Source organism: Periplaneta americana, chromosome 11, assembly GCF_040183065.1.
Source record: "Periplaneta americana isolate PAMFEO1 chromosome 11, P.americana_PAMFEO1_priV1, whole genome shotgun sequence".
NCBI lineage: Eukaryota > Metazoa > Arthropoda > Insecta > Blattodea > Blattidae > Periplaneta > Periplaneta americana.
In genome coordinates this window covers 168,910,280-168,924,143 of record NC_091127.1, presented here as the reverse complement: position 1 = coordinate 168,924,143, position 13,864 = coordinate 168,910,280, and the positions used below count along the sequence as shown (strand labels likewise).

Genomic DNA, 13,864 nt, shown 5'->3' with positions numbered 1-13,864 from the left:
AATACAGTTTTATTCTGTGAAATCACCAGCATGATGGCGCCAAAAACATTATATTATAGTATTACCGGATGGCGCCAGTTTACATACGCAATGGTCCTGTGAATGGAATGTTACTATTAGTAGTAGCTATCGATTGTCACAAGATGCCGCTGGAAGCTGTGATTCCATGATTTCAAAACGAAGACAGTGGGGAAACAAAAGGGAAAGTTTTATCCGTCTGTTGGTGTCCCTAGTTACTCTGAAATGGAACCATGCGTGTGTATACTTTGTGATCTTTCTTGTTTGTTAACCAAATATATTGTCATGATTTAAGCTTAAGTTAAAGAAAATTTAATATAATACTATCAACAAAATTTTAAGTTTTTATATTCGTCTGTTGTATACACAGGTAAAAGTGTCTTAATTTGGTACTTACTGTTCAATTCCTACTTTGGTGTTTTGATTTGGTGGCCTAACCTTGATTTTTTCCGCCGAATTTGTATGAATATGTGTCATAGGAAGACAGATGCCGGTGTGCATGACGACAGAATAAAAGTAATATAATGTTAGGAGATAATTCTACTGATATGTGTAAATAGATTCTATACTTTATTATACAGCGTGTCTATGTATATTTAACAGTGACGCAAGTTTTTAATTTTGCGCCTTGCATCAGGTTATGAAACACGTGGGAATCGTAAAATTTCACTGCATCTCACCTGTAGTGTTATTTGTACTGCAGATGCTTATAAACCTATTCCCGTTATAAATATATGTTTCAGATATAGTCACCTGTAGAGCCTATGCGAACTTTCAGACATATTTTGAGAAAAGACAAGTGGAGAACGAGAAATAGCAAGTGCTCTGGTGTAATTAATACTTTAATTATAAAGAGGAGGGTTCCAAAATTGATTCTGTTAGTGCTGATTTGTGATGCTTTCTAGAAAAATAGGGAAAACAATGGATTTCCGAAGTATCTAAGTATCTAAGTAATGGTGAACATATGTGTCACTCGTTATGTGTCATATTATCAAGAATTTTTATTGATAGTAAGAGCAGCAAGTGTGCTTTACTGTTACACGCTCCTCGTTATGATTCTGGTTGAATTATAGTCTATACTGTATAAAATTGAATTGAGTGTGTAGGTTACTGTTAGGAGAATTCAGATTTACTCTTTTTAAATATAAAACACGATTTTTAATAATAAATCAAAGGAAAGTAAGTAGAGGCAGGCTGATTGATTATGTTTTCTATAATTAACCTGTAGGCCTACTTTCTGCAATTAGCTGATCAATGTTTGTTGCATTTTAAGGAATTAATTTAGACAGGTTAAGAGAGAGTAGATGAACTGATCATCATTTCCTATACCGTGTCATCCTTAAATATATCAACCAACTGTGACTATACACATAAATTAGCCAGTCATTGTAATACTCTATGACACTTTTATTCAAAGTGAGATTCTGAGGAACTTTGTTTCGTTCGGAGTAATTGGTCCACTGTAAATTGACAGTTGCGTCTTGAAGAAGGGATTGTCATGGAGTATGAAGTGAGGTTGTAGACTTAGTAATTACCTTATGAATTTCTGCAGGGTACCTCATATCTACAATTTTTTAAGTGTAAGTTTGGTGTATGTCATTGATTCTCTAAATGCGAATGCGAGAATCTTCTTCCCCATAATCATTCCTTCATTTTCTTCCTCAGATATTTAACTCTGAAATCCGGTGCAGCTTCACATTTCTCCGAGTTGTCTCTTGTTTGGTGATGCTACATTTATTTTTCTGTTTGATCCATAGACCTAATTTAGAAAACTATTTTGAAAGTCACTTTTCACCAATTCTCTGTACGTACAAAGTATAGCCATTGCTCTATGTAGTTCTTAGTGTTTTCACCTATACTACCGGTAACTAATTTAACTTCTTTTCTTGTGTCATTCAATGTCAAATTAACACTAGTTTTAAATTAAAGTCCCTTGACCTCTCAAATTTTGATAAAACTTGCTACATAAAGTACATAATTATGAATGAAAATCATAAGACAAATTTTTTTCGTTTTCTGTTCAATAGTTAAGTATTAATTCTTATTTTAATTTTTTATATAAAAATAGCAGCGTCTTGAAATAGTTAATTATTTTGTCTGGAATTTTTTGTTTTAGTTGGTTATTTAATGACGCCGTATCAACTACTAGGTTATGTCTGGAATTAGATGAGATACAAACCGAGACAATATCTCATTTTAAAGCTCTTTTCATGCGCTTTAATTTAATGTGTAGGCCTAATATGACAGGGGTTATATAATATTACAATTGAATTAGGAATTTGCAAAAGGGACCAAGTCCATATTTTTTTTAAAATTGAGTTTATGCCCGTTTCTGGCTCTCCATACACTCTTACTGGATTACTTCTGATGGAGCCAAGTCCTATAGGATGTACACATTTAAATTGTGTATCAACAAGTTTGGACTGTCATACATTCAGATCCATACAATTTACTTTTTCGGACTTGGTCCTTTTTGCAAATTCCTGATTCAAATTGTTCTTAAAAATAAAATAAAATTTTTGAAATTAAATTTTCTCAAATTATATTTTTAAATTTTCGAAAAAAAAAAAAAAAATCATAGAATTACTTCATAATCTCATATTACACCCAGCAAAATTTCATTTTGGGATCATACTGCGTAGGGTTGGCATGTTTAAAACAAAAAGTGTTACACAGAGTGTTCAAAATTGTTTAAAGAAGTTTTTAACACTGTTTAAATTTGTATGATATTATTAATTTTTATTTCAACAGAATTCACTGTTATGTTTATTATTTATTTCTCCGTTAATAATAAACAACGTTTAAAACTATATGACTATATTTAATCTCTTGATTTGCTTTTTTACTTAAAAATTTATACATCCAGTAGTTCTGATTATATTGTAAGTGTCCTATTCTAAATGAATCTCCTCAAGTTAAGTATCTCGGAATAATAATAATCGACCAACATTTACGTTGGGATAAACATGTTCTTCCTCTGTGCAATAGATTAAGAAAAATTATTAATTATTTTGTCATCCTACGAAATTACTTGACTATCCATACTTTACAACTGATTTAGCCTACCTCGCATTACTACAAGCTATATTACAATATGGTATTACAGGATGGGGTAGTGCTTATAGTATGCCAATAATTCTGCTACAGAAAAGTATAATAAAAATATGCCTTAATAAACCTCTTGATTATTCTTCAGAACTGTTGTATTCGGAATTTGAAGTATTTGATAGCCATCAAATTTATAACAATGCTTTATTGAATTTTGTACATAAAAACCGAAATATATTTAATTTGTTTTCATATAATTATAAAACCAAAAGATCAGACAACATATGCTTGACAGAACCGAAATGTACCACATCTGTAGCAACGTCGGTCCAAGGTTTTATAACAATAGCTAAATTACCAAACATATAATTTGCTAATGCTCCTTATTTAAAAAAAATCAATTAAAAATCACTCTTTAGAGAGAAAATTTAGAGTTCAAATTATTGTGATATATGTTTTTCTTTTTCTTTTTTACTTTTATTCTGTTATTTATTAATAAAATGTCTTAAAATTATGTGAAATGCCCCCCTGAGCACGAGTATGTAACTTGGGGGTATGAGAGTAATTATAATATAAAACACAATAGGAAGGCCTATCTTTGTTCTAGTAATAAAGTATTATTATTATTAAAACGTGTTTTTTTTTAATATTTCATACAAGTTCTGTCGTTTCCTGGTTATTGTATCCTAATTGTTTGCCTCCTATTCCAGCCTTCATAAAATTTATAGTTTATGACTAGTTTACAGTGCTGCTCCTGACTTTGTGGAGCCAAACTTTAAGTTTTTCCAAACAAACATTATTAACAAGGAATTTTTTAGGCCTAAAAATACAGAGGAAAAAAATTTGAATGCTAGTATCTGCATGTAGGCCTACCGGCTAAAGCAGATTTTATTATATTCATAAGAAATCCACTGAAAATAATTATAAGATGCTTTTATAAAATAGTCTAGTCTTTTTTACTTTTTTACAAACTTAGGTAATTTCAAAATAAAAAACTGAACCACAAAATAAAAGTTGAAAAGTACACTACAGGGTACCAATTTTTTCTATTGCACCATTGAGTCATTAAACCACCAAACATTAGGCCTACTTCATGAAAAGTTTTGGTTGTTGAGTACACAAAAAACACATGCAAGTTTGACAGCCTTGTCTGTGATACAAGTAATCATTTGACTATTTTAACAATTGTCTTTTATAATAGGTCCATTGCCACCCAAGGTGATTTTCTTAGGCCTACTTCATTACATGATGTATGATGCCTCTATCATTTTAAACTTTAACTATATACTCAATGACAAATGAACTTTATACTTCAAAAGAACTTTAAATTCAAAGGTGTTACATATAAATGCAGTTACACTTCATTGATATCAAGTTTCTTATTGTTTTATGAAACATTCTGTCCCCTTCATTTCAGCAACTGGTGTAGATAGCTTGCATAAAATCTGGTTTACTTTCATATATGATGTGTCTTCTTCATTGATTAAAAAAAAACAATCCATAACTGCCAGCACTCTTGTGACATAATTATTATTTTAACGCCATCTTCATTTACAGAACTTAGCAACATACCTGAAACTTCGGTTATAGCCTAATAATACAGAAGTTCCTACTTCAATATCCATAGACAAAGAGAGAGAGAGAAAGATATATATATATATATATATATATATATATATATATATATATACTTCGCACGAAAACATGACGACCTTCCCTCATCCCCTTCACCAGTTAACTGCAGGCACGCGCAAGGGATAAACCCTTAGCCGAGTTGCCAATTCTTGAAGTCATTGTGATTTGCGAACATTTTTCAAACTCTGTTTCGTGAAACCGCGATTTTCAGCGAGACTATATTATCTTTGTAAATATACCTTCATTTATAAATTACTAAAACGAAATTGGTATAAAAATGAACAAACTTATTTTAAAAATACTTTATATTTATATTTTCACTAACATGTTTTGCCTAAATAAACAAAGAAATGCAGAATTATATAATAAGTGTTAAATTCTCATGTTATTGAAGTTCCAGAATTTTATACTTAATTAAGGATGTTACGCTGGTAAAATTTTTGGAAACTGTGATCATTGAATAGCAATTTATAGTACAAGAGAGTAAAATTAGATTTTATCCGCTTCGCCTTGAGTGATAATTTCCACAAGCAATTAAAATGTTTACTCTAGTGTGCTATACAATATTTTATTCATTACTGGTATGTAAATTTAATTTTAAATTGTAGGTCTTTTCTTTGTAATGTGTTGTTGGCAAAGAAGTTCGTATATATTCATTTTAATTAATGCTAATATGTTGGTTGTCATATAGAGAGTGATTTAAAAACATTTAATTCACTGCTGTAAGTTAGAAAACTTTTATTCACTGCTGTGAATAATGTCATTATTTAGGTTGCTAAGGACGGCGAAATAAAGACCAGTTTAGATACCAGTCATGGATAAATGTATTCCTTTTAGATCATTTTTTCATAACACGAAAATCATATTAAAGCACAAAAAAGAATATATTTGTTTCTCTGCCAGTTTAGTTGCTGATTCGATGCAAATTTTCTGTAGGCCTAAGGAACGTTATAAGATACGAAATATGATTGAATTAATTAAGGATGCATATACACTTCTTATACCTTAAAATTCTGTTATGTAAAATATAGGCGTAATATAAAATTTAAATTTCTACACCAACTATTGAAGTTCATTCAGGTAAAACAACCTGTATTAGTTTTTTTAGTTATTTAACGACACTGTATCAATTACTAAGTTATTTAGTGTCGATGGGATTGGTGATAGCAAAATGGTATTTGGCGAGATGAGGTCGAGGATTCGCTATAGATTACCTGACATTCGCCTTACTGTTGAGAAAAACCTCGAAAAAAACCCTATCAGATAAATCAGTCAAAGGGGGAACTGAACCCACGCCCGAGTGCAACTTCGGATCGGTAGTCAACTCAGCCAACTGAGCTACGCCAGTGGCTCTGTATTAGTTATGAAGTTATGATTTTTAATGTAAAGTGCGGCATTGGCTATAATAGCTGTTAAGTGGAAAACGGCATGAGCTTTTTTTTCCTCTTCCGCAAACTATATTCCTTAAAAACCCTTTTCCTGGTAATTCCGAAAGTGCTGGATAGAATGGAATGAAATTTTTTCTGTATTCTTAAACATAATTTACAAATCAGGCCAGAATATTTCCGTAAGTTTATTTGCTGTTGGCGATATCTTTTTCGCATACTGTTCACATACTGTTCGACGAAATAAATCACGTATAAAATCGTCTATCTTACCGAATTCTGTTTTAGTTTATTTTCTCTTCAGTTGGTGAATCGTAATTCTTAATTTCTATGCCCCATATATAATTTTTTTTACCAACTCCGCCGGTTGCGTCCGATGTTAGGTGATTAAGATTTGTACTTATCAAACTGCCTTAACTTTCGATTACAATATGGATAGAATTTCTAACGTTAGAATAATTTTAATACTTTGTTTTTTTAGCTACGCTCCTCTACAAATAAGATATTCTGTTTTCTTCGACGGTGTTATTTGTTCTTGTGATGGTCCTGATCTTCAGGTGAATCAGGAGGCCTGGCTGCGGATCATCTGCTACAATACTCATTAATCATGGCCGGAATAAATAGACATATTGAAGCGCATAACGGTATAAAACAACACGTCGACAAATGTCTAAAAAGATACTGAAAACGGGTGAAACCCAACAGGTAGAGGCAATGACTGCTAGATTTGGCAATGCTGGGATCTATTGTATTTCTGCCACGTGGCTAGAGGTTGAGTAGAGGATAGGGGTTTATGAGGGATTACCAATTCCAAGAAGAGAGGCCGTCGTGTTTTCGAATCAAGTATATATATATATATCTGCGACACCATGCACTGCATTTTGCAGATAATGTCTTGGAATATTGGCAATTTCTTGCGAGATAATATCTTTCAGTTGCAGTAGGGTTGTTGGATGTGTCAGGAAAACTCGTTCTTTAAGGTAACCCCACAACCAAAAGTCGGCTGAATTGAAATCTGGAGATCGCGGAGGCCACATTGTTGGAAAGTGCCTACTGATGACTTTTGTCGGAAAACGAACCTCAGTTACGCGTGTCAACTCCACCATTAATTTTTAGTAGGTTATTTTACGACGCTTTATCAACATCCTAGGTTATTTAGCATCTGAATTAGATGAAGGTGATAATGCTGATGAAATGAGTCCGGGGTACAGCACCGAAAGTTACCGGGTATTCGCGTGAATATTTATTACTATTTTTGCATTGATTTCCTTTGAATTTATTAATTTTAGCATTTGCTCATATTGGGTTGAGGGAAAACCCCGGAGAAACCTCATTCAGATAACTTGCCCCGACCGGGAATCGAACCCGGGTCACCTTGTTTCCTAGTCAGACCCACCAACCGTTACTCCACAGGTGTGGGCAATAATGGAATAAGACAGACTGTTACAGTAAACGGGGAGCGCTACTACAGCATGTTACAGAACTTCGTCATACCTAGACTGAGGAATCACGATATGGAAAACATAATCCCCATGCAAGATGGCGCTCCACCCCACAACTTTATCCCTGCAAAACAATTAATTACGCAGATGTTTGGTGATCGTGTCATCAATAGACACTTTCCAACAATGTGGCCTCCGCGATCTCCAGATTTCAATCCGGCCGATTTTTGCTTGTGGGGTTACGGTAAAGAACGAGTTTTCCTGACACATCCAACAACCCTACTGCAACTGAAAGATGCCATCTCGCAAGAAATTGCCAATATTCCAAGACATTATCAGCAAAATGCTGTGCATGGTGTCTCAGACAGAATGCTATACGTTGAACAAGAGAACGGCGGATATCTTCCCAATGTTTTGTAAACCCCGTTGTTTGCCCAACACTGTGATGTTTTTGTTTTCTCCCTATCTCAAATATTATAATATTTGTAGCGGTTTAATGTTTGAACTGACTTTTGAAATATCCTATATATGCCATTTTTATAAATTACGAAAATTTCCATTTTTAAATGAAGGATACTTCTATGGATCTTCTGAAAAGGGGCTTTCGTATATTTTTAATTAGATGGGAGTAGAAAAGTAGATAATTATTTAAAAAAAATTAGATCTTCTAAATAAGTAGATATGGCAACACTGATGTCACCTAAGTTATGTTGGTATGACTGAGGAAAGACATAAGGTGCATAAGCGCAGTACGCAGGGAACAAACTGAGGACTAGTTTAGTCCAACCCCTAAATGTGTCCTTTGTAGTCGCTGGGTGGTCATTCACCACATGAAGCCAGTTGTGTAGACCAATTTGCTGACAGTGACAGAGTCATTGCCCAGGGTGCACCATATAATGAATACTACTGACTTAAACGCTCTTTTCATAGATTTGAATATCATTCGATATTTTTCGTAAGAAAATAATTGTCGAACTATGCAATAAGTTGAAGAGATCATAATATATCGTCCATTATATTGTAATGAATGAAATTTTCGCTCATGCCTCCATTACTATTTCAAAAACTGTTCTCACTATTTTTGTCCTGTCTCAAGATATGAATCGAAATAATTTTCTCAAGTTCCAAGCGATTTCTTTATTTTTAAGATGCATCCTCGTGAATTTTTATGAGTAAGTTAAAGTTACCGTATACATTAGCTACTCGAAATGTATTTTCGAAGTGAAACGCTATGTTGTCGATTCATTAACACTCACGGTCGTCAGTAACAACATTAATAATAATAATAATAATAATAATAATAATAATAATTATTATTATTATTATTCTTTATTTATACTGGCAGAGTTAAGGCCATATGGCCTTCTCTTACACTCTACCAGGTCACAAAGTATACAAGCAGTTAAAATTTAACAAAAAGTTAAAGAACAGAATACTAACATATTACAAAAAAAATAATAATAGCATAATAAAATCGACAGTAAACAACATGAAAATAATAGATTAATAGAAAAAAGAAAGTAAAATACATTGGAATATAGTGAAAGCAACTCATTTAGTACAAATGGTTAATATGGAAAAACGTAAGGAAGAATATATCAAAATGGAATTTAATAAAATGATAATAAAAAAGAAAAGAAATACGAAAATTAAATAAAATTCACGATAAAAAGGCTATGATAATAAATTCATCGGCTGATAAAGAGAACAAAATGGGAAAGGAAGGAAAAAGAAATATATAGCCTATATTTTTACAAAACTATGGCAGAGAAAAGGGCTTATAACTGAAAGGAATCTAATTCAAAAAGTGCAACATTGTTATTTATTTGAACACAGTCATGCAATACGAAATCAGGAGCGTTTTTTTTATCTTCCTTTTCTTTTATTGATATTTTGTTCGCACTTTTTCCTCTCCATTACGACTGCAATGATTTACAGTGCGTACATCATTGCATACAGGCCTACACTACTTGAACTAGACGCTTGTTCCCGATTTTGATTATCGCAACTACCGGTTTTGCCTTCGTGTTCCTGTCGCCCCATTCTTGTAAGAAATACGTCCACTCCAACTAGCGTTTCTTTTAATGTTTCTTGATGCTCGCTTTTCATTTGTCAGTTTACAAAAATGTAATTTTGTACGTTTATTTTTTTCTTACTCGTGTACACGATTATCGGCGCAGTAAAATGAAGATCACAATCATAATTGAAGGATGTAATATCAGATTCTTGAAATATGTGTTGCAGTTGGAAAAAGTAATTTTAAAGCATTTATTTATAATAATAAATTATTGCATTAAATGGTTGAATAAACTTGTATTTTTTTAGTGAAATGGTTGTGATAGTAAATATAGGCCTAATGAAATATGCGCATATAATTATTTTCTTTCTCCTGAAGCATGAATTACAGTTTTGTTGATTACATTCTTATTCCGGGAAGTCTTCAATTATTACAGATATCTAGACATACGAGGTATGTAAATAAAGTAATGAGACAGGTCGTGTAGTGTTCGATCGGGCAACACTGGTGACGCGGGACTTGAAGGAGAGGCTGGTGAAGATGTGATACATCACACCAGTGTTGCCAACTGGATGGAAATTACATCATTTTTTTTTACTTTTTTAGCTGCTGTCATTTTTAATTATTTAATTTTTGGGGGAGCGTAGACCAACCCAGCACATCAACTGCAGATGATGTGGATGGATAAATATTTAAATCAAGATTGCTAAGTTGTGTTAAAATTTTCTTTTTAATTTTATATAGGCCTAGGTATATTGAGTGGGTCTTATTACTTTTAATTTTGACGGATTCTGATGGATTTCCAGGTGTTAGACTGACGGGAATACAAGTTATGTGTTGGCAACACTGCATCACACCATCAGTGCGAGTTGGACCTCGTTAGAGTCGCGTTGGTTGTCTGTAGCGCGTGTTTTAGAAGAGCAGGTTTCGCTTTGTGCGTTCTGACAATGAGTGGCACGAATTTCGAGCAACAGTGCGCTGAGGTTTTGCTTCGGACTTGGACACAGTGCAACAAAACGTTTGCAAAACTTCGGCAGGCGTACGGAGACAATGTTTTGTCAAGGGCCCAGGTATTTGCAGAAGGAAGAAAGTCAGTTGAAGATGAACCTCGCAGCGGAAGGCCTTCGGTTGCAAGAATTGATGCAAATGTCGACAGAGTACGGGATTTTGTGCGTGCAGATAATCGGTTGACAGTCGGAATGTTTGGGGCAGAGTTGAATTTGAGTCACAACATCGTTCATCGGATCTTCTTGACCAATGAATTGGGGATGAGAAAAATCTGCTCAAAACTGGTTCTGAGAAACCTCACGCAGGACCAAAATGACATGAGGAGGGACAGGTGCGTTGACTTTTTGGAATCGATTGAAAATGATCCCCATTTTCTGGAACGTGTCATTACTCGTGAGGAGACCTGGGTGTTTGAGTACGACCTGGAAACCAAGTGCCAGAGCATGGAATGGGACACTTCAAGGCCAAAAAAGCACGAATAAGCAAATCAAAGATCAAAAGCATGCTGATGTGCTTTTTTGATAGCCAGAAAATCGCTCGCAAAGAGTTTGTGCTTCCACGTCAAGGGGTTAATCATCACTTTTACCGAGAGGTTCTTGAAAGACTTCGCAAAAGGGTATTGCACGTGAGACCAAACATCGAAAACAACTGGGTGTTGCATCATGACAGTGCGCCTTATCACACAGCAATTTCAGTAAATTGTTGGTGAAGCTTCAGTCATGTATTGCCAGTATTGGAAAATTAAAAACACTGAAAATACCTTAGTTTTGTAGTGTGGAGTAGTAGAAACTCGATGTGATCACTGGGAGAGCTGTGGTCCCACTCAACCCACCCTAAATAGGTTCCTTACTTATATAGGAAAATCATCGTACTTGAAGGAAGAAGGCGGCCATATTCCGTCGTTGTGACGTTATTTGAGGTGGAGTGGGAGAATGATTGCAGTGTCGCCAACTGTGGTAACCATTCATATTATCTTACACACCTAACAAAACCTAACCTAACCTAACGTGCTACACACCTATTGTATCATTCCTAACGTTTAGCACACCTGTTGTATGTAACATTCCTCACAGTTTCATTTCGTTTGCCGATATTGGCATCCCTGCTACGACCTGCTGGAACTCAAGAGTCATCTAGTGGAAGTGAAGTGAAACTGTGATTCTGTTAATTACGTTTCCGAAGTTGTTTCTGTGTTATCTGCAAGAATTATTGTGTCATTATAGTGATCCCTACAATAAAAATTGAATTGTGTTCTAAATTGATTTCCAGTGCCACAATCCCAGTGATAAACGTGTGAATATTCGTTAGGAGTTCGTTGGAAGTGGCTGTAGGGGACCGAAACTTGACCAAACTGTTTTTTGGCCAGTAAGAACATTCCTGTGGCTCCTCAGCCTCCTTATTCCCCCAACTTGAGTCCTTGTCACTTATTCATCTTCCCGAGATTGAAAACGCACCTCAAGGGACGTCGTTTTGGGGCCCTAGACAACATTCAAACGGCTTTAACCGTCCAGTTGAAGGCTATTCCAGTATCAGAGTTCCAGTACAGCTATGAGCAGTGGAAGAACCGTCTCCAGCGCTGTATGGCTTCCCAAGGCAATTACTTCTAAGTGGACAATGTTCAATTGTAATGTTGGAATGAAACAGATGAAAAAAAATCAGTCTCATTATTTTATTTACACACCTCGTATATACGAAGACTAGTTTGGATCTAATGACACCAATTAACATCACTCATAAGGCAACTGAGCCAGGAGATAACGAAGTAGGGCGGCCAGTTTCTTTCCCCCTCTATTGGATATATCGCTAACCAGTAGCATTTCACTAATCAGACTTAAGATGTACCTAATTATGAAACAGTAAGTTCTTCCACTGACATACATCGTCAAGTGAGTTATATTGAGATAGACATAATAGGCCTACTTAAGAAATTAGACACACAAAACATAAACTGGTGAATTAACTTTCACGCTGTTATAAATCATTGCGAAAACTACTACCTAAGACAAATTAATGATAATGGGAAATAAATTATTGAATTCAAGCTAGTTGCGAGCAGTGTTGCCAGACTTAGGACTGAAGTATTGTACTAGCAGCTCAAAACTATCGTACACCCCCCTTGAAGGGAAATACAGTTCCTAAGAACTAGATGCATGGGTGAACTCAGTCACCTCATTATCTTTCCCAGTTACTTTATGACCCCCTTACGTCACCACGGGTCATGAATTGTTATTGGACAAGATAATGTCGAGCCTTCACATGTGAGTTCGCCTACACAGTCAATCACAACCTTATTTGTCTCCCAGTTACAATATATTAAAAGAATACAAAGTATAAGGATTCGCTTCTAACTCTATCAATGTTAACAATGGTAGGCACAACTGACTCGGCAGATAATTCAAGCCATCATGACAGAATTCCGTTCTCTAGGAGAGAGTTGCGACAATTTTCGATTGTTACGTCATTTTTAAACATTTGATAAAAATGCAAACAATTGTTCAAGATTCTCTGAGGACATTATCATCTTAAAGTAATTAGGCCTATATCAATATAATCATATTTTCTCCGTTATTCAGTTGATTTACTTAATCTATACTAATAATAAATCTGTAGCCAAAATTTTTGTGGTAATTTTGGATTTTCCAAAAATGTTAACATGTATAATTAACCATCCTGAAGCCGAAAATCGCTTTTTTGAAATTTTTGTTTGTATGTCTGTCTGTCTGGATGTTTGTTACCTTTTCACGCGATAATGGCTGAACCGATTTATATGAAAATTGGAATATAAATTAAGTTCGTTGTAAGTTAGATTTTAGGCTATATGGCATTCAAAATACTTCATTTAAAAGGGGGCTTGAATTAAATAAATCGAAATATCTCCCTTATTATTAATTTTCATGAAAAATGTTACATAACAAAAGTTTTTTAAAAAATGATTTCCGATAAGTTTTATTCTATGCAAAAATTTTGATAGGACTGATATTTAATGAGATAAATGAGTTTTAAAATTAAAATAACGCCAAGGCGCTGCAATTAAATAAAAACAAATGACTTTGCCTATAAGGGGCTTGGACAACAACAATCGAAACTATGAAAGATGGCCTACAGAGAATGTTTCTGTGTTTGTATGAAGTAATATCGGAAGCTAAATTAACCGATTTGTATAATTAATTATTTCACCATTGGAAAGTGTAGTTTCTCTAGATGGACATAATGCTATAATGTTATTACAGTAACTTCTCAGTGAATCGAGGACAGGTAAGATTAAAATAGCTTCTTATGCACAGAAAACTTGATAGGGCATTCTGTATATT

General features: G+C 34.2%; 1 protein-coding gene across 2 annotated transcripts in view; it reads left to right on the top strand.

Annotated features, from left to right (window-relative positions):
- The first annotated feature begins 249 nt into the window (after nucleotides 1-249).
- Nucleotides 250-13,864, top strand: part of mahj (LisH and WD40 domain-containing protein mahjong) — a 122,414-nt gene continuing 108,799 nt past the window's right edge. For both annotated transcript variants that reach the window (XM_069840447.1, XM_069840446.1), the window contains exon 1: nucleotides 250-388. The gene's annotated coding sequence lies outside the window, so the exon portion shown is untranslated. The remainder of the gene's footprint in view (nucleotides 389-13,864) is intronic.